At 36.9% G+C, this 21,233-nt stretch overlaps 1 protein-coding gene across 11 annotated transcripts in view; it reads left to right on the top strand.

The window, feature by feature from the left end:
- The window catches only part of NAV3 (neuron navigator 3), a 543,191-nt gene that overhangs the window by 437,979 nt on the left and 83,979 nt on the right, over positions 1 to 21,233 (top strand). The gene's annotated exons all lie outside the window — the stretch shown is intronic.

Raw genomic sequence — 21,233 nt, 5'->3', positions numbered from 1 at the left:
TGGAAAGTAAGAAGTAGGATTATATCCCATTATTTGTGCAGTGTGAAGAAACACTATCCTGCCCTTATATGTGTATATGGGGTGTGAACATAAAAACAAGCTCCCACTAATATTTCTGCTTATTAGCCAAATGCTGTCTGTTTCTTTTCTTTGAGCTTAAAGTAGATTCATATTGGTGGCTTGTATCCATGTCTGAGAAATAAATATTCATAACCCAGCTTTTGCAGAACTTAGAACTGTCAGCTCTGAGGTTTTGGTCAGACCATTGTAGAGATAAGGAGCAGCTGTGAAATTTGGCAGTCTTCAGTTTTAGGGGGTTGATTTAAAAATCAAGTTTCCTTTAAGGAAAAAATGTGTTTAATCGGGAATGGAGAAGAGGTTCACGGAATGGCTTTGGTTTTACAAACCCAGCAAATTAGTTGAAGAAGTTCTAGGATATTAATCTACATATGATATAATTCTTACTTTTCAAAGTTTTCTGGTGAAAACACACCTGTGACACAAGTCAGGAAGAGTCTGCATTAATCAAACAGTGCATCAGGATAAAGAAGATAATTTTCATCCAAGGAACCAGTTACTTAAAAAAGAAGGTTGCTTTTAGCTGGCATATTAGCATTTGTTGACCTTGCAGAAAAAGCCTATTTTAGATAGCAATTCAAATAAACACAGCTTGGTTCTTTGGAACACAAGCATTAATGTGCTGTGAAGACCAGACAAAGAGTACAGTAGGCGTTTAAGAAAATAATTTGGAGAGATCTCAGGCAGTAACAGAAGGAGAAAATGAGAAATGAGATGTGGGCAGGAGGGACTTTGTGGAGCTCTGTATGTGAGAACAGGAACCTTAAGCTCAAAGTGGGAGAGAGGGTGGAAAATGCAGAAGCTGGGAATCGTGTAATTAAAAACAGAGAATGTTGCTAGCACCCACGTTTTTGTATGTGTCTGTATCTTTTCTTCACCTGGGAGTGAAGTTATTTTTATGTGTGTCTGTATCTTTTCTTCACCTGGGAGTGAAGTTATTAGAGCTCTTCCCAGCATGCAATATTCACACCCAGGTTTCAAACCATGCACCAAGCAAAAAAAAGGTCCAAAAGAAGGGATTTTTTTTTTTTTCTAGTATTCCTTAAGCTCTAGATGCCACTCAGACACTTTGTGTTTATTTTGCTTTAAGGTGTTATTTAGTAATGTGTGTGTTAATTTGTTCTATATAGTGCGCAGGTGCATGCATGTTTTGCATGTGAGAACACAGGGAGGCTATCATCAGTTCTCAATTAATGAGATTGTCCAGCATTTCCTAGTACATAAACCTATTTTGGTTCGTTTATACAACTTTGTCAGACTGGCTAAAAATGTTGTGCTAAAAACTACTCTCTTATTTCTGAGTCTTTCTGAGTCTAGCACTTGCCAGGTTGTGGAGCAGTGACTTCAAATTCATCAGGAGATTGTTTTGGGTCTTGAGTTGACCAATTTTATGCAAAAGTCAAGGCTTTTAAAGAAATTAAATTAGTGTGTATTCAGGAAACATTTATCTGATCTCAACAACTAAAATCTCTATATTCTGTCTTCATTGTGCATTTGCAAGGTGCTCTTGACATTAGCAAACTCCATGAGCAAGCCCCAAATTAATTTTTGAGCTTAAATCCTACAAATGTGAAATACAATTTACTTTGTAATGAATGCTTTCCTTTATGCAAAGAATGAAAGCTGGACTCTTGTGCTCTGCTCGACCCTCTAAATGGGGTGTCATGGAACATGCTATATGGTATCATGTAATTTAGAAGCTTATCATAAAGTACAGGCATGGGAGATTTATACTGTAGATGTTCAGGCAGTTTTGGCACTTCTTGACCTTTCAGTGCTTGATTTTTACAGCCTTAATCATCCTTTGTTGATACAGATGGGGTTTCTTTGTCTATAAGTGTATGCTATTAGTTGAAGCAGCAAAAGGTGTTTAGAAAGTGGAAAAAATTAAATATGTTATGATTTCTGTTGATGACAAAACACATGCTTGCCAAAATGGGTCACAAAAAAACTGTATAAGGTCAAACACACACACACACAAAAGTCTATATTGATCTTATGTGTCACATTTCTGATACGAAATCAGGTGGAAAAAGGAATAGAGGTTGCTGAGACACTTGCTTTGTTTGGCAAGATATGTTTTGGTCCTTCACAATAGCATGGGTACCTGAGATTTCATCTTTCTCATATAGCTTTTTAGATACTATTTTTTCTACTTTGAATAAAAAATGACAGGGTTTGCATGGGGGCTTCAAGATACGCCTTGCCACCAGTGTGATGAACTTCCATGAAAGAGAATTATTCTCCTCTCTGTCATCCCTGTAGATATGTGAAGAACATATGCATTTTCACTATGGTATCATTAGTTTAAACTTTTTTCATAATTGCAGTGATTTCCCCTGGCCTTTCTGTTGTAGAGAACTCTGCTGGCATCTCTATGCAGACAGAAATAAATTATATGCTGCAAATATCTGATTTACATCAGCAGGCAGGAGAGAAGTTTCAGTATTCTGTCCATCAGTTGAGCCAGCAACTTCTGCTGACAGCAAACCCATGTTCTTCATGAAAACTGAATTTTGGTTTTCTCTGACAACCTAAATTGCAGCTTCTGCCTCTATTTTAAGACTTTTTTTCATTTTGTGAGCTGACAGCTCAATATTCTTCAGATAGGTGGGCTGATTATATCTCTAAGAGTAATGCCATTTCTAGCAAATTCATACTTTCAGACTGATTCTCATTTCATGGATAAATCAGGAAAAAATCATTGAAATTAAAGGCATTTAACTGGCGTTAAAACACAAGCAGGTCCCCAGTTTATTTCCACTCCAAACTGGTCTCAGACAGAACCTGCATCTCCAGTTCTTGCTAAAAAGGAAAGGGTTGAAGGATCTTCATGTGGAAACATAGCCTGAGAGAGCTCATGCAAATCATATTATTAAATTGCTCATAGGGAAACTTCATCAAAAGTTAAATTCATAAATTCAACATAAGCCAAGTCTTAAATATTACTCGCATACTGCTCTGGAAAGCATACTGCTGTAGAAAGGAATACTGTGTATTTGTTTGTTCTAGGGAAAGAAGTGGTCAATGAAAGGCTTAAGGGACACTGGCAGCATCAGATGTCAGTGGTTGTAACATTCTTCTTTTGATTTTTTTCTAATTTGAACTCTTTTTTTTTTTTGGTCTATAAATCTCTATTCCTTGCAAGTTACCTTGCTTCAGATACCATAAGAAGTTAATTAGGGAGGAAGATGGATTCTCTGCAGCTTGAGATGTGGCCGAGAGAGTTCTCAGTGATATGATGTTACTTTTCATTTCTTGTTCTGTCTTCCTCCTCTACACTCTAGCATTTGCCTTCTGGGACTCTTAGAGGGAGTATTTCAGGAACATTCTTTGAGTTCAAAACCCTTTTCAAAGTAAGATGAGCCAAAAGAGATTAGACGTAAGCTCACAAAATGAATTATGTTCTTGGGAAGAGTAAGGTTTATTGAAAAGTAAGTTGCAGTGTTTCCAAACCACCCTGTATTTTCCATAAAAACTGTTAGAGAAGTTTAAACAATCCATTTTAGAAGCAGATATAGCTCCACTGAGTTCAAAAATTGTCCTTCCACCCCCTATACCTGCTGAATTTAGTGCACAGTATCAAAAGCCACAGTTTCATTCACTTTCGTCAGTCAACAGTCAGCATAAGTTGCACAGCCACTTACCCCTCACATCCCTTGAATGCACTATTTTTTTTCTTCTTCACCTTCTCTTTGGATGAAACCCAAAGCTTTAAGGGTAGCTTATGCTCCTTAGTGTGCTTTTATCATGACCCGCTTCAGTTACTTTGCTGTTGCATTGAATCTGAGCCCCTGCTACACAGTTTTTATGCACAGGGAGTCTTTAAAATACTTGCACCATCTGTCACATGTACAGAAGACTTGGCAGTTATCTCAGACTTTCTCAGACTGGCCTGTTTGTTCTCAGCCAAACTGTAATCACCATAATACATTATTAATTATAATTATAATAAAATAATAGCAGATTTTGCCTGTAGTTTATTAGCTAACTTCCTGGATGAATGACTTTAAGTCTTCTTCTGGTGTTTGTCTGAATAGATGAGCCTTGAGTTGGAATACTGTACTTTTGGAAAAGGAACTTTTCCAGAGTTCAGAGGGGTATTGAACTGGGGGCCCTGCATCACAGAGTTGGTAGCAGAAAAGGCTGAGAGACATCATGAACAGTAACTTAAAATCCTGATAGAATTCAGTGCCTGGTCTCATATAGTAAAATTTGGGCAGTGCATTGAAATTGCTGATGCCATTTGAAATATAATCCTTTGAGATATTGTACAGTGGGCAGGAATACTTTATGTTTTGCCTTTCTATCTAGATGCTTCTGTGTAATCTGTATTTCAGCACTGCAATAATGCTGTGCTTTCTGCCATGTCTCTGCAGTTTGGTGTTAGTGTGGTGTTTCTGCCATGTTGCAACTACCGCCTGTTCAGTTCGCAAACTGGTATCAAAGCAGGATGTACTACGGGTAGTTAAACAAAAAGTATATGCCACAGTATTGAACTATTCACTGTGTAGACACATTCAGCCATCTACATTTCAGCTGTGTCCACCTCTGGGTACCACTGTCTATGGCAGTCAAACTATTCATCCCATAGATGTGAAACAGTAAATAATAAAACATAAAATACACCTTCTTCTTGCTGTCTAAGACTTTCTAAGGAAAAAACTGAGTTTTGCTACAAATCTACTGCTCTGTGTGGCACCTGCTTTCACCAATAAATATGCCTATGATTGCTATTCTGTACACAACCAAAAAAGTCATTATAGACCTTAAAGACAGCATGGTTCATACAGTTGTGTGATCTTCTATGATTTTCCTGGTTGTGATTTTACAGTATTAGTAGATTTTAAGGATACTGAAATACTATACATATCTATACCTCACTGTTTTCACAGTTATTGCTCAAATATCTCCAGAAACCATAATGAAAGAATCTCTCTTGTAAAGCAATTCAAATTTTAAACTGGTTTTACTGTTGTTGCTCTCTTCTGTGCTTTTAATCTTCCATAATTGCTTTTCACAGCTGTTGCTGTTAACATTTCCCACATTTACTTTTATTATTCTCAAATGATCCTGCATTTTCAGAATCTCTGGTGTAAATCTTTCCACATCCTGGCATCTGCTAGGCTATCAAGCAAGTTGCTAGTTAGAAGTATCTACTTCAATGTGTATCTCAGTTTTTATTGTTTCTGCAAAGTAAGAATACTAAATTTAAGTACCCATAGCATAAATATGTGTGTATCCCCGCGTGAAGAGCAGAATAATTGTGTCAAAGGGATCACTCATGTTTTTTTGGCTCATTATATTGTTAAGTATCCAGGATCCTTTGAGAAAAAATACCTTGTTTTCAAAACCATAATGAGAAATAAAATTTTCAGTAATGTGATTTTGTACAATATTATTAATTTCGAAAGAATAGTATTTTTTAATTGAACATGACTTTGTTTCTGGTCATGGTTTTGAAAGTCAGGGTTTGGACAATACAAAGTAAGGAGAGCGACTGGACTTTGATCTAATTTTGTGAGGTTGCTTTAAATTTCTATAGAAATTGCAAACCACAAACCAAAACATGGAAACATTTCACAGCTGTGTGTTTTTAGGTTCAGATACTTTATTAATATCAGTAACATAAACAAACTGCATTGTTAGCATGTTGTCATTAGTACATTAAACTGTCATGATCCTGCAACATCATGTCTGCAGACACATTTCTTTGCACCCAGCTTACATAAGGAAATGACATTCAGAAAAGGCAAGAACAGTGCATGGCAGATGTTTACTTTAAAACAAGACTGAGCTGCAAGTGATTATGTGAAATGAATGATGAAGTTCTCTCTTTTTCAATTTTTGTCAAGTGGCAGAGAGAGGGACAATATCAACTAATTCCAGTTTATATGAAAAAGGAATTCATGAAAATAAGTTTTTAAACTTTGGCAAGGAATGGAAGCCAATCACATTCTCGTGCAATGCTAAATAAGCTGAGCATATAGTTTGCTGTAGGGTCATTAAACCAAAGGCTGGCTGTTTACAGCTGACACATTCAACATTCTTTCTTACAAATCTACTTCTTCAAAGTAGATGGCATGGAGCTAGGTATTAATGTCATGCAATCCATTTGCATTCTTTGTTTCTGCTTTTCTTGAAGTTTGGTGTAGATACTTCAAATAATTTGAAGTGAGGCTGGACTTCATAATATGTAAAAAGATTACTGATACTTCCCTTCAGGAAAAATGCAGATGGTTTATTTTGCTTATAATCTACTTCTGAAGGGAGTACAAATGTATTTAATAGAAGCTACCTAAGGCTCAGTTTACAGTTTCAGCAGCAGCATCATTTTGGTCCACTACCTTACTTCACTGTTATCAGCAAAGACTAAGGTAGTGCCTCCTTTGCGTTAGAATAAGGCAGAGGTAACAAGATTTAAATCAGTATGTAAAATACCCTAGGCTCGAATATAAGACTAAAGAACTTGAATCTCCTGTATGGTACATATTTGAGTCCTGAAGTCAAGAAACATAAAAAGTTCTTTAAAATATTTTGATTTGTTTGATGGCTGGAGGAAAAAAATGTAATTTGATTCTCCTATATGGCTATTAAAAAAAAATACTGAAATTTGCAATAAGATAGGTGCAATTGAGATTACAGCTCCAACATTAACAAACACGGCACATTTTATGCTTCATGAAACTTAATAGAAAAATTGTGATTGTGATAATTTAGTATTGGAGTTGCAGCAGCTTGTGATCGCTAAGTTGTCTTCTGTTCTAAACTGCCTCAGAGAGACCTACTTCCTTGTGGAGCAAAATATTCTTGTTTCTTATTTAAGTCATTTATTAAAGAACTGTTTTTATAATAGCTACTTACCAGATTGAGTTAGTTTGTAGTATGCATATGCATGCGTGCTTGGCAAACTAAACATATGAATTATAAGAATGTTCCAATTAACACTATCATAGAAAAGTAATTAACTTGTAACACTATAAAAATCCTTCACCTTGAATTTAATATAAATATATATAATTATAAGTTCATTTTAAAGAGCATTTGGATTTGGCAGCTTCAGCAGACCACTAAAGTGAAAAGAAACAGGAAGAAAAACGGAGAACCACATCATGCTGCACTTTTTTCTACCCAAAAGAGGTAATGAGAAAAGGGTAAAATGATCTGTTCTGACAGCTTCTTGCTGCTGTTTTGTACACCTGCTCTTCCTCCTAGCTGGCAGGGCTACAAAACAGGTAGGTAGAAGGAAGGGTAAATTTAAATTTAGCTTTGCATCTTAAGGGTGCAAGTGCATGTTTGCTGCTTGAGCTGTAAGGCTGCTTACAGTGCGAAAGAGGCAAACTGCAAAGTTTTGACTCTTTCCCTTACAATATGCTGATCTTAGAGCACAACAGTACTGCATTCTGTCATAGGGCTGCAGGAAACCACTGATACTCAATGCATTTTATACTGGCAATTGCACTGCAAGGTAACTTCATCATTAGTTGCTAAAAGAGATAGCCAGAATACAGCCAGAAGCTGGTCATGGCTTATCTATGGGTAAATGTAAGGAAGGACGTTCCTAAAGCTGTGCAGGTTAAAAAACATGAGAGCCTTTTATTTTATGGGAAAAGAAATGGACTTTCGACCCTGTTGGCTGGCTAGAGGCAGTGTTCAAACCAAGAAAGTGTGAAGGGAAAGCTGGGAAGGGTACAGTGTGGCAGAAAAACTGACAGCCAGTTCAGAGAATACCCCATGCTGCAGGAAGCTGGCTGTGGAGTGCAACATGTGTTAACCTTCCTCTTTGAAAAAAAATCCCTCTGTTTCCTTGTATCAACATTTTACTTATAAATCTTAACTCTGTCACCTTGGAGTCTTCTTTTGATGGAGAGAGGAAAAGATGTTCCTCCCTCTTCAATCCGCTCTCCAAGTGCTGTTGGTAGAGGCTTCCTGCCCCTCCTGAGCCCCTTGTGACAACTTCAGCTCTGCACAGGGAAATGCTTGGTGCAGCAATGTGCTTGGAGTTTGTTTTCTTTTGAAGTTACAGCACTAATCTCATCTGTATCTAATTGTTAAAATATTAAGTCTTCAAAGATTTCCTTTGTAAACAAAAGATTGTCATAACAACTTAAGCAGGATCAGATGTGTAAACTGAAAGAGTGGAACCCCCAATGCATTTTACAGAAGGTTTTTACAAAAGGATACAGTATAGTTATAATTCAAACCTGCTTAGTGGATTAAATAATCTAAAATACAGTATTTAAAATTTTAAAAATAGCTTTGCTTAATTGTATTTTACTTGCACAAATAAGGTTTTTATCTGCTACCTATGTGCATCAGCTTTAATTTTCAATGTACTGAACTTTCTTTTATATTCCTTTTGGATGCATTATGCTCTAAATCTATTTCATTTTGCAGAATAGAATGTAAAATGGCTGCTAACCTTATTAACTGCTGTGTAGGTAAACTTACAGAAGCAAAAATTGCTTTACTGCAGTTTAAAAGCATGTGTAGTGCTGGAAATAATTAAATTGCCCTGGGAAGTACTGATACGGAGAAAACTCTGGGAGCAAACTTGCCAACAAAGTTTTCAAGCTGACAAGCAGGTATTCTTTATTGCGGCGCCAGGAGACATGGGGGATAGCTCTTCCTAACGTGTGTCTCCCCACTACCACACAAGCCGTCCTTTTATAGCCACTGGGCGTACATACATATTCGTGAGGCTACGTATGGATTACATCATTTTCCAGAAAGTTCCCCGCATGCGTACAGAATTGTGGTGGTGGTCTCTGAGGGTCGTTTACTTCTTCCAACGATCTTCATCGCTGCTGGTAGCCTTTGAAGCATGCGCAGTAGATGCTCATACCAGTTTAATTGGTTCGTTAGCACCAGAGACATAATAATCCTCCTATCCTCCTACTTATCAGTTAGTTTAACTGGAGCCCATCCTGGACACCTGCGGTTCCCAGATACTCCTTATCCCTGAGCCCTGTTCTTCTAGACTGTTTTTCTTAAACTATGTCAACTATAACGATTTATCTTGTGACAATTCTCAGTATGTTCTCTAGCTGTACTCTATTTTTTTTCTCTATGTATCATGCACCTCAGTAATTTTCCATTGCTACTGTTACAAAGCCATCAAGCTTAACATTACTTAAATCTAATTCTAAAGGTTTCTATATTCCATTTTGTGCCCCCTTTTTTCAGTACAATAAGCATAGAATCATAGAATAGTTAGGGTTGTAAAGGACCTTAAGATCATCTAGTTCCACTTCTAGAATCACTTCTCCACCCAACCTGTAGCTGTGCCTGGGTTTGCCCCGACCCAAAAAGTGCAAGGTCCTGCATTTGGATAGGTTCAACTTCTTGAGGTTGGCATTGGCCCACCTCACAAGTGTGTCAAGGTCCCTCTGGATGGCATCCCTTCCTTCCAGCATATCAACCAAATCACACAGCGTGGTGTCATGGGCAATAATAATCAACAGGGGAGGTGTTCATCATTCCCCGGTGTTTTATCTAGAAAACGCTATCTATTACTGATATAAACCAGAGTCTTTTAAATTATAATATGCAATGATTTTTTTATCAGATACTCAGTATGCTAACTTAAAAGTGAAATTAAGATTTTTAAATGGATAGGATTTTAACAGATTCTGGAAAAGAATCAACAGTGACAGAAAACATTATGTTATGTATTACATATCTTCTCATCAGTGAAAATGAGATGAGTGAAAAATCAGAAATGCACACACAGGTTTAGTAGTGAGATTGTGAACTTTAGGAACAGGACATGAGGAATAAAGGTAGGCTGTAGTTATCTTAATTTTTATTTCTTTATTAAACCAAGACTAGATCTTTCTATAAGCTACTTATTGCCAGATTCAAATAACAAAGTAGACAAAATTTAATGAGTGGACTGTCTGGGGTTACTGGAGGACATGTAATGGTTTCTGAGAGGTAAGTGGTCAGTAAGGTGTATAATCTTCACCACTCATGAACTGCCACCTGGAGGCTCTTATCTCTTTCTATTGACTGTAGTGGGAACATAGCTAGAGAGCTAGCTTTTGGTTTATGTTAAGATGAACCATGTCTGCTCTGAAGAATTCAATTTAAAAGAAACCATGGCTGTTGGGGAGGTTCTGGTCTGCTTTCTGTTTGGGATTTTTGGGTTTGGTCTTTTGTTTATTTTAGTTTGGTTTGGTTTGGTTTGCTTCATTCTTAATAAATTCTAATGGAGCAAGGCACTGAAGTGGCAAGCCTTTATGTAGTTACATCAGCCAAAGCATGATGTAGCATACTGTCATCCGGGGACAGTTCCTTAGTGGAAGGAGTTATCTTCCAATGAATTTTAGAAAGGGTTTTTAGGAAAACCAGTTTCTGTACAGCAAAGGTCTTGAAAGAGAAATCAGAGTGTTTCTTTAAGGTTAAAGACTTGTTTCTTTTTCCTTTTAGAGTTAAAATCCTTCCCCTCCATGAAAAGAGTTGCCTCAGCGTGCCCCGTATGACCCAAATCTTATGATGCATAAAAAAATTACTGAATTGGCTCTATTTTACAAGTATTATCCCTATGTTCAAGATAGAAAGAAATTTATGATCCTCTCTTTTGTACATCTTTCTTTCTCTCTCTTTAATCATTTAAATTAATGATACCAGCAATACTCTTGAGGAATTGACTAAAAAGTGGATAAACTCAATGGAAAAGCATGTAGGAAAAATAATTTTTTGTGTATGAAAAATCAAGTATGTCAACAACGATAATTTAGAACCTTCCAGATAAATTGTGCAAGCTAATATTCTAACTAGACTGTCAATAGCTTTCCCTAAACAGCTATTTTCCATAAAATTACATGTCATATTTTCTTTTGGAATGATTTTGTCGTGTTGGCAATGTGGGCATGTATATGAGTGTCATTCTATCATGTCACTGAATTGTTGAGTAGCAGTAAGTAAGCCTCAAGAACTCTGAACCAATTTCTGTGGATTTCCAAAGTGGGCAGTAAGAACAGCCTACATCACAGAAAACGTATGATAGTTTGTTAATTTTGGATTGCTGGTTTGGTGATAGTTCATCACATACTTGGACCTGCTGCACCCCTTTGGTGCAAATCAGCACAAAGGCAATAAATACTGAAGGCAGCTGGTCATCAGTGCTACATGCAGTATTGGTCCTCAGTCTGTAGTAGGTTTGGCTAGTGCTTACTCAGAGAGCTATAAAAATTTCTTTGCCAGGAACTCTATTTCTTACACTACCCATGGCTCCGATACAAGGGGAAACTGAATGATGGTATATTTGTTGTCTTAAATCTGTGAGCATCTTCTCCACCAGGTCCCACTCTGAAAACATAAACTGTTGTCCTTTCCCCACAAAAGTAGTAGTAAAACCAAAATACTGAGTTCATTTCACTAATTATTGAATTGACAAAGGATTAAGGTCTTTGAGCTTCTCTTTTGAGGAGATAGCAGTGCATTTCTGGGTTCACAGTTGCCTTGTAGGTAATTATTAGGGTGCAAAATTGCCATCAAAGCTTTAACTTTTTATAATTAAAGAAAAATATAAAAAATAGTTTATTCTTTATTTTTCAGTAGATGGCAGGTTTTGGAAGAAATTTCTGTCTTGATATATTCTAAAAAGCATTATGAATTGATCATCAGCTGCAGCTTCTCATAAATATAACTAAAGGGAGCTCAGGGTTTGGTTTTTTTTTTTGTAGATGATCCTTCTAGAAAGTGAATTCTCCTAATAAAGCAGGCTTTGAAGTGTGTCTCCTGTTTTTCCAACTCCTGCCCTGTTCTCTCTCCACCACCCACATAGTGGGTTCCCCTAGAGAAAAAATCATAATGACATATATGCAGATATTCAGTTAAACCTTTAAAAGAGACCCTATAAAATTTCCTAGATATGGTATAAAACAATGTAGAGGCTGCCCTATACTACGTGGACAACCAAAGCTGCCTCACGTCAGTCCCGTGCTCAAGGAAAATGCACACAGGATATGAGGGCAACTTTTTTCTTCTCTCTGGAAGCTGTGTTTTTTAGACCAGTGTCTTAAAAATTAGGATTAATTTTCAATGCCATGCTAAGAGTTATTCGTATAGAGAATAAAGGGCAGTGTTGTCATTTTTATGCAAAATAATTCATGTATTTGGGAGGGGACTAGTGAAGAATTAAATTAATTTCTTATTATTCTGCCGCTTATGCTACCAGTTTCTGGGAAACCACCTTGTCTTGTATGGGTAGCAGTTTTATGTTTTGTTCCTGGTATCTCAGTTGTATTTTGCAGGGAAAAGTTTGGATAAAAGCCCAATATAAATTTTAGGAAGACTGAACCCAACTTAAGTATTTCACACCTGGGTTTATAGGATTTATGTTTGAAAACCTGAGCCCAGCTATCAGGAAATATATACAGTCTAAAGAGTTAAAAATCAGAAAATTTAGGAAAAATAAATAAGGACCTTTTGATTAAGTTTAGAAGCTTAACATGAGCCTGCTTGAGTGTGTGCTCGCATCCTAGAAAGACAACTGTATCCTGGGCTGCATCAAAAGGAGCATGACCAGCAGGTTGAAGGAGGAGATCCTGCCCCTCTACTCTGCTCTCATGAGACCTCACTTGCAGTATTGTGTGCAGTTCTGGGGTCCTCAACATAAAAAGGACACGGAACTGTTGGAACAAGTCCAGAGGAGGGCCACGAGGGTGATCAGGGGCCCGGAGCACCTCCCGTATGAAGATAGGCTGAGAAAGTTGGGGCTGCTCAGCCTGAAGAAGAGAAGGCTGCGTGGAGACCTCATAGCAGCCTTCCAGTATCTGAAGGGGGCCTATAGGGATGCTGGGGAGGGACTCTTCGGTGGGGACTGTAGTGACAGGACAAGGGGTAACGGGTTAAAACTTAAACAGGGGAAGTTTAGATTGGATATAAGGAAGAAGTTCTTTACTGTGAGGGTGGTGAGGCACTGGAATAGGTTGCCCAAGGAAGCTGTGAATGCTCTATCCCTGGCAGTGTTCAAGGCCAGGTTGGACAGAGCCTTGAGTGATATGGTTTAGTTTGAGGTGTCCCTGCCCATGGCAGGGGGGTTGGAACTAGGTGGTCTTAAGGTCCTTTCCAATCCTAACTGTTCTATGATTCTGTGATTCTATTCTATGATTAAAAAAATCGGGACCGTAAGCAAGCTGATAATTTCAGGATGGCTTGCACTATGAAGGTCATAGAACTGTAAATAAAACCGTATTTTCAGAGAACAGTGTTAAATTCTTACATGTTTACTGTTCATCTTTTAGGCAAACAGAAATACACCTAAGTGATCTTAAAACAACTGAATCTTCTGAGTTAATTGTCTGTTTTATCTTTGAATATATTTTCCAAAATATTGTTTGCAAAAGTCTGCTATAATCCAGAGTTTATGCCTAACGTGTTGTCAGGTATGTCATTAAATTAAAGAGATGGATGCTTAAGTTGCAGATTTAGCAAATTACTTCTCTTTTCTTTTGACCCTGGAGAATTCCCTCAGAGAAGTTTGTGGATTAATGTATATGTCACAGAAAGCCTTTGCTCTTTATGGAAGCCCAGTTAGACATGGATCTTAATCTCCTTCCCTGTCTTTCTATTCCTGATAGGACAATAAACACCAATATGTTGAACCCCTATGATTTAAGAGTATGTGTATGTATTTTTGCTAGTACGGTCTCATGAGGATATTGTGGGTCTGTAATATATTTAATCAGCCTAACATTTTTTATATGTATTTTAATACTTGGCCCCAGTGAAATAGATGGAATAGCTCCTATACCGGGCCCCCCATGATGCCTGCTTTCTTGTGAATCTCCAGTACATTCCCTACATGCATTACTGTATTTGCCATTAAAAGCTTCCCAAAAAGGATTGTTAGCACAGTCTAAATTTTCTTTACAGTTGGCCAGAGAGTACTTACTTGAAATGATTTAGTACTTAAGCAGTTCTTCAAAAGGAGGATATTTTAAAAAGACAGTCAGAAAGTGACCTGTTGGCTAGGCTGAACCCAGAGCAGGAAGCTTCCAGAGACACAGCAGAAAAGGGACTTCATCATGTAGAACCATGTTACTAATTATATCCCAAAGGAAAATTATCATACATCTCCTAACACCTGAAGTTCTTCGAAAGAGACTGATGAAACTGTGTAAAATATATCAAAAGGATACAGAGGAGACTGCTATTCTGAGGTACTATGACAAGCGCAGTGTGCATGCCTACGTGGCTGCCCTTAGGCTCTGGTTAATATGCCAGCAAAATAAGACAGTGCAACATCCTCATACAGCTCAACTGGGATACTCTGAAACTACTTCATAGGCTGTTGATTGGAAAAAAAGAAAAAAGAAAGTATTTCTGTTGTGTCTGATTTTGGCATGGGTGCTATGGCTCCTTTTAGAGGAATATGATCAGCCCTTTTCTGCAGAGGATGTTGGCCAGGTGAAGAGAGAGAACTAAGTGTCCTTGCAATGCTGCTAGCAGCTGAGAGGAACCTAAGAGTGGCTTGGCTCCCTAAGCTTTGTGCTTCAGCTCTTGCCAGCTGCTACGTGCAGCCATATTGTCACTCCAGAACCTTCTGAGATGCTCTTGATTATAAAAAGCATTCCATTAATTTCCATTCATCCCCAGATCTTGGAAATCCAGACATGGATTGCTAGATGAACCAGGTGGAATTGGAGTGGACCAGGGAATTTAACCTGCAGTAGTTGAATGTGTAAAACTTTTACCAGATAAATGAGATAAAGGAGGAAAACTGTATTAAATCTAGATAAATCAGTGCTGAATTGTGTCAGGAATGGAAAGATATTTATCAGTATGGTATTTTAGTGTAATATGATATAGTGGTGAAAAAGTATTGATAGATTTCCTTCGTGCTGCCATTTCAAAGTTCTCTGATACATATTTAGCTGCCAGTTTGTAAGAAAGTCTGTGTGTCAGAGCCATCAGGACTTTGTGCAGGCCCTAAGAACCAGCTGGCTTCATATTCTAATCAAAGTAAAATCTCATTAATATCAGAGGCGCTACAAAAATGCATGGCAGCAAATGTTTTTTATAAAAAAATAAATAATTGAATATGTGGTGTGTAGCTAGTTGTAGTCTTTATACAGCATTTCACTTTAATGTTCAGGTTCCATCAGTTAAACAAGTGCAACTTTTTTTTTTCACCAGTATATTTTCACTTTTGTGTTGTTAAATGACTTATTTTAGGCAAAGACAAAACTAATTTGTTGGACAAGAACATATATTCATGCATTTTCTGAAAGCTAGTATTATGTTGATGTTTCTCTATGAAGGTGTTCCATCAGATATTTTTATGTAAATTTTAAGAAAAATATTAGTCGTTGTGTTTTTTTTTTTTTAAATCATCACTGGGAAAGCAAGGGCTTTTAAAGCCAAACTTTTGCCAGAGTTTTAATTTTTTTCTTACTGAAGACTGATTATTTTTTAAAAGGCACTACCTCAGTCATTTCTGAGTCGCCACTAATTTAAAGTCAGACCCCCTTCCTTAATGGCTTTTTCATCCTAGCGCTAGTTTTTTCCTCTGATATTTTTACAAAAGCTTTCTGTATTCCCATTTGGATGGGTTTACTTCACAATGCTGCTTCTCAGGCATTATCTCTTGCCTGCAAGACTTGGCTAAAACCATGTTATTAATTGGTTTCCTCCCCATTTTCCTTTTACAATAAATGACTTTTTTAACCTTCGAACTTTGAAATCACATTGGTCATTCCTTTCTCCTTGCATTTTTCTTCTGAAGCAGTATTGAATTCCATTATCCCTCCTGCAGTGTCTTTTAGGTTTGATCAGCTTTTCTGCACTCTAGTAGCTAAGTTCTTTGTGTTCATATTTGTTTGGTTTTTGTTTTGTTTTTTTTTCCCATATTTTCCAGCTACTTTAATTCTATTAAATATCTGTTGGGTTTGTTTGTTTGTTTTACCAAAGAAGAGAATTTCAAACTCTTTCCTGTAGTTCCACGTTTCTAGGATAGCTTATAATTCAAAATAAACTCTGATTCTCCTTGTTGATAGATGCTTGATTCTATTAGTTACTCAGTAATTAATTGTAAGACTTTCCCATAGTGATACCATCTTTATCACCCCTGCATTTTTGATGCTAAGATTATCACTCAGGGATGGTTCCTTTTTGAAATTTCACCATTTTTTTCCCTCCCTTTCTGCTGCTTCGGTAAAATCAATAACCTATTTTTTCTACCCAGTTGTATTTATGAAGATGCTTGACATTCCTTTTCAGGGTTGCTTATGTGGTCTCATATGTTTGTCCAGTGTACCACTTTCAATAGCTCTGTCTTTTTCCCACTTACAGAATCATAGAATAGTTAGGGCTGGAAAGGACCTTGCAACCTCTTCAACTGATCTTGGCAAAATTGGGTTCATTCTCGTAGAGTTGTGTAATGAGCGCTGGCTGGACTCTGGGAGAGAGAAACTATTGTCAGGAATGAGAAAAAACAGCAAAAGGCTGTTGTCAGTATTCAATTTGGAAAGAAACCTGTGACATCCTGATAAATGCTGCTGATGTGGAACATTCAAAGAAATTACTTTAGCTTTGCAAAGTGGGTGGTAAAAACGAGATAGCCAAGAAGGCTGGAGCACGAGACGATGACAAAGTTTCCCAAGCTGTCAGGGACTTTATTGCAACATACTTCAAATGTTTTTTTTCTGTCAGCAGCTATATTTTTATTTCATCCATTACTTGCTAGTCTGCTCCTCAAGTGTTGCCATCATCTATTAATGTAGAAAGTGGGAAAATAATTTCTTTGTAATGAGGGGGTTTTGGTTTGTGGTTTTTTTTTTTTCCTTCTATATAATGAAGCCATCTGGGGACATCTCCATCTTTATGTTAGTGACCTGCCTCTGAATCTTGGTAGTCTAACTGGACTAATTTAAAGACTAAATGAAGGGTGCCATATCGCTGCTATGTCTTCCTGAAGCTTTCTAAATGATAGAGGACTCTTTCTTTTCTGCATTTATTTTGGTTTGGGCTTGTTCTTTTGTGTGTGCAGTTTCAGCCAAGCAGTAGCCCTGCTTTTTTGTTCTTTTCTGGCTTTAACTCAAGATAACATTTATGTGAGATGAGAGAGCTTCAGGATACAGGGGAGAGATCCAGGGTGATTGGCTGCTGTTTGGCAGTGATGTATTAACACAGCTCTCCTTATCTCCCTGACTGAGATCCTGGTACATTTAGTACTCTAAACCCAGATGGCCAGAAGTCTCATTACCTTCTCACAAATATTTTTGTGTCATAGACTTTGACATTCAAGTTCAAAGCCTAAGAATGATTTAATTTTTAATATCAAACATTGATAGGCTCTAACTAAACTGTGAATCTTTCTTTCAGCATTTAGCTGTTTTGGGTGCATACTGCTCCTTGTAATTTAAATGAAGAGTCTGCTTTGATTTTTCAAACAAAATGCCATATGTTTTGCAGTAGTTTTTTGAAAAGGATGAACGCTCTCCGGGTTTCAGCCAAACTTATTGTATTATGTACAGGTGCTTTGGGGCTGTAATAATTAGGGGACCTTCTAATAGAAGAATCAGAGAACAGGGCAAGAAAATTACTATGACATGGGATCTCTGCCTCTACAAAAAAACTACTCTTTCCTGTTTTAGCTAATAGAAAATAGTAAAAATAAGTATGAACTGTGTTTCAGCCCATATTTAAAGGAAGCACAATAGAGAATAGATGGAGCCATTAAATCATTATGAAGAATACTCTGTTTCAATCTACCTTGAAAAGAAACATCAAAACCCCAAACAAAACATTAACTTCTAATTGAACAGGCAATCAGAGTAAAGGTCTGAAGTTCCTGGGTTAATACTTTATCACTTACTGGTTTTAAATTAGCTACATGGACTATTTCTTTTTTTCCCAAGCCTGACCAAATGGTCATTATGCTTTTTGTAGTAGGCAAGTTTGCAATAGGCAAAATCTTGCAATTTTTCTTTACCATGTTCCACCCCTAAGCCACACTAGATTTGAATGAACTCCAAATGTTACTTTTATGTTCTGTAGAAAGCCTATCATGGTAAGTCACCAGTTGGTACAGTCCCACTGTAATACATCAGTATATTACAGTGGGACTGTTGAGAGGTGTAGAGTAGGCAGAATGTATCTTTCTAAACCAAGTTCACAGGAAAACTCAGTGATATATATGCCTACACATATCCTTCCTGCAGGTGTTTATCTGTGTAGTGTGAGCATGTACTCATGTACACACCTATACATCAGCGTCTTCTTGTGTGTAGAGTGTATGAGCATGTTTTTATTAGAGGAAGCAGTGGTCTTCACAAGCTGTTCTGCCTCTTTGTGCCATTGCCATCTGTGTAGGCTCTGTGCCTAAAGCTGGTTGACTTTGAATATAACCTAGCAAACTGATGAGAGTTAAAAGCAAAGAGAATGTGACCTTAAATAGCAGTGACACAGCATCTTAAGTTTTCAGCTCATGAAGAATAAAACATAAAAGTTATCTTAGGAAGCTAACAGATAAATAATGACACTATGAGCCAAGGGGACAAGAAGGCAGTGAAAATGCTCTCCTAGTGATTATGGAGAAGGTGAAATGATTCAATAAAGCATTTTTCAAAGACCCATTAGGCTCAAAAAGCTGTTTTGGTTCTCACCGTCTGATGAACTAGATAATTAAAAATTTATCCTGACAGTGTCGTTTAGAGCTGCTAATTATTTGCCAGTTTTCACTTGGCAGCATGATGCTGTATGTTAGACCTAATTGACATTATATCTTTCTGTATATATCAGAAGTAGAAATGAACAATGACAAAGGAAAATAGCGCTCTGTTATTATACTTTCATAAACATTCTTAGGAAGTATCTAGTATTTAATATTTTATATAGTTGTCTTTATTTACAAACATGCATTGATACTCCAAACATCCCAGTGCTGTTTTCTTTATTTTTCAGTTCGGAAAATAGAGGAAAATGGGTTATTTTTTGTCTTAAACATCAATACGCTGACTCTGCTTGTTTGTGGACTGACTGTCCCTCAGAGACCCTCAGAATTAAGTTTTCAAAAGCTTTATACCCATTTTTGCCTCAGAAGCATCCGTACATGACCTGTGCTTAATTTCTGCACTGGGAAAATGTATTCTTCCAATTAACTGTGATAAATCTGCCCTTTACACCTTTACTTCTCATGTTATTGATTAAGCAAACAACTTCTGTCTGACTTTTTCACCTGCTTCTCTGCTCAATTCTGCATCTGGTCACTTCTGATGCTTCTATGCTTACCCTGGCTGTTTTCTCATCCTGTTGTGTCCTAAATGCTTTGAAATCATAAACTTTCAAGGGCAAAACCTCTTAGTTGCATGTTGCTCCATTGTGCAGGCAGCATATTCAACCAAAATATTCAGGTATTATTTCTAGGAGATACCGTAATATATCTTATGGTGACTACTAGTAATAACCACCCAAATTAACTTTACAGCCTTTGTTCAATCAAAGGCAACACCTAATGTTATTCCCTAATGATTCAGTCATGCTCTTCTTTCAAAGTTATATATTTTTTTCAACAGAACTCCTCATTGATACGGCCTTCTTTAAGTAGATGGAATGAAACTTTTCATAAAAAAGTTAATTGAGGGTATTTTGTACTGAGAAGGTAGGGCTGTGAAGTTAAAGATTTGCATTGGAAAGATTCTTTGTTATTCCCTCTAGTCTAATTCTGCACTGTTGCTAAATAGTGATATTTGGCTGTCCTCACCTTGAATATTCTATTTCCCTTAGTAGCAATTTTATGGTCTGCCCACAGCAACTTGTTAAATTGCCTCTTTTCACGGGGTTGGGATTTTTATAGTTTTTTTGAAACACAGTAAAATGAATTACTCAAATTAAAAAAAAAAAAAAGCAGTAAACGGTAGAAGGCAGGAAATTTAAAGAAATATGTGAGATAACAATCAGGAAAGCAGTTGCAACACACAAGGCAAAAAAGCAAAGCAAAATGGTATAAAGCTGGGAGTCAAAGGAAATGAGAATATAGTTTAAGTTCAATAAAAACAATAATAAGAAGATCACAATAGAATAAGAAAAGTGATAGATTTAATAATCTTACAAAAATTGAATGAGAAAAGGTGCTTTTATCAGATAGTAATGTCTGTGTCCATTTTGAGAAAGCAATCCACTGGTTTTCTGTAAGGCAGCACTTAATTTTCAAGGTACAATTAGCACTTAGTAACAGCAACAGGGAAAAATGTTCCCAGATAAATGTATAACCTGATACATCTGGACAAAACAAATCCTAGCATTTGAAGAGGAAAAGCAGGAGAATGCTTAAAAATGATGCTTGGTGAATTCTTGAAGTCAGGAAGGCAGTATCCATCAATCCAAGAAGTTAAATACAGAATCACACTGTGGGAACACAATGCATGGGGAATCGGGAAATCATTGCTTAGTAATCCTGACACTTTATTCAATACGTTCAAGTGTATATTATTTATGTAAACCTCACGTGCAGAGAGAAGCATCTTACACTTGACAAATAGCCAAGCTGTGATGAAACAGAATTGGCATATTGTTGCATTTCAGCAGTGCTGCTCCCTTGCATTTGCTATAGATTTCTCGAAAAAGCTGTTTGTTAAAGCTTTCAGTACCCCCCTCTATCTGATAGTTAATTTCTGCTGTAAAATAAGAGAGAGGCCTCCCAGTCATGCTATGTGACAACTCAGGAAAGCTCCATACCTAATCAAGGAGAAGAACCTCCTGACTTATTTCATGATATTATACAACCCTGTACACACTGTAGGTGGTCTACCTCTTGAATACTGATCCCTAGCGTATGTAGTAATAAACATTTTGCTAGACAAAGTGGTAAACTGAAATGAGAGTTAGTGATTTCAAAATTCTTTTGGGCACATAAACCAAGAGGAAACAGGAGAATTGTGGTATTTTGTAGTGATTGTTGTCACCGATGATGCTTTTAATATTTTTTACACTGTTAATATATTATTAAGTTAATGGAAATATTCATAGATTAATGACAAAATATACACTATAATAGAAGAAGAATATTTAAGGCGGTTTTCCTCCATCACACAGCTGAATATTGAAATAAATCAGAGCAATTCACAGTAAACTGATTAGAAAACAATGAGAATTCAGTTAGGTAAAATAATTCAGCTTAAATCAAAATAAGCTAATTTTTCAGA

This window comes from Pezoporus flaviventris, unplaced genomic scaffold, assembly GCF_033815535.1.
Source record: "Pezoporus flaviventris isolate CSIRO_AGI_PZ_B2104156 unplaced genomic scaffold, CSIRO_AGI_Pfla_v1 ptg000016l, whole genome shotgun sequence".
NCBI lineage: Eukaryota > Metazoa > Chordata > Aves > Psittaciformes > Psittacidae > Pezoporus > Pezoporus flaviventris.
The sequence above is the reverse complement of the archived record's forward strand: the minus strand, read 5'-3'. Positions and strand labels throughout refer to the sequence as shown.